Source organism: Halyomorpha halys, unplaced genomic scaffold, assembly GCF_000696795.3.
Source record: "Halyomorpha halys isolate HHAL.00 unplaced genomic scaffold, Hhal_1.1 Scaffold49.1, whole genome shotgun sequence".
Taxonomy (NCBI): domain Eukaryota; kingdom Metazoa; phylum Arthropoda; class Insecta; order Hemiptera; family Pentatomidae; genus Halyomorpha; species Halyomorpha halys.
This window is the reverse complement of record NW_027115511.1, coordinates 958458-959669: the sequence shown is the minus strand read 5'-3', so window position 1 is coordinate 959669 and position 1212 is coordinate 958458.

Sequence of the window (1212 nt, the reverse complement as noted above, 5' to 3'; positions counted from 1 at the left end):
CTCTCTCTCTCTCTCTCTCTCTCTCTCTCTCCCTCCCTCCCTCCCTCCCTTCCTCCCTCCCTCTCTAGAGAAAATAAATACACAGAGCATGGAGAATTCCTCCGAGAACAAATAAATCCACAAATGAATCTAACGGAACATCGGATACGGAAATTGAAAGAAGGACTAAGCGATCAACAGAGAAATAAGAAGAATGTATGGAAGCAGTCAAAAGAGGAAGTCAGCACTCAGGAGGTAATCTGAGTAGTGTACCAAAAGAGGGGCGACCGCACGTTTGAGACCGGAATGTGAGAGAGGAGCACAGCGAACTATCGGAGGAAGAGTAAAAGTGAGCTGTCAGGTGGACACTGGAAGTTTGAACACCAAAGCATGCCGAGAAGTCCTGTAGAAATTGAGCAGCGAGAAGAGGGCACTCCAGGTTCAGGTATGTAAATGGAAGTTAATTACTCTGATTGGGAAAGATTCCCGAGGTTATCTGGTAATCATAGGTGGTTATTTATTCGGGAAGGTGGGAGCTAAGATAAAGAGTAATGCTAGGCAATGTAATATCAGAAATGGGGGGGGGAGGTACACATGCCAACAAACAATAGGGAACGGGAAGGCATAGAGTTAGAAGGCGGGGAGTTAGAAGACTCCTGTGAAAGAAAGACGATACCAGGAGGAGCTCTAGAAGCATATTATATAAGATATTGAAAGTCTAAGAAGGCAAGGGATCAAGATGGGTAGCACGCCATCGTACACAATTCCGTCGTGAATGTTAGGAAGAAGAGTGTGTGAGGTGAGAAAAAGGATTGATATAGGATAGGCATCGATTTTTGTAAGTTCACGAGAATACTGTCGATAAAAAATATCCTATACCGAACTTTGAGGACACCTTTGATAGACTAGGGATGGGGGTGGAATTTTTTAGCACATTAGGCTTGAAAACAGTCAAATTTTTTCTTGACTGTTAATGATACATGCTTTTGAGACTCGGATCAGTCAGTAAGAAAAGAACTATGTTGTAGCGACGTATTGTGAATGGATATCCAGATTTCACAGTAACACTAAAGAAAAAGACAAATTAGAGGTACAATCCAATATAGTTTATAAATTTCCCTGTAAAGAAAACTGTCGAAAATCGTATTTTGGAACTTTAGAACAGTTTCTAAAACGACTTATATATCAATAAGAAATACAGTTGTATTTCTGCGTGTTTTTTTTTTTTTTTTT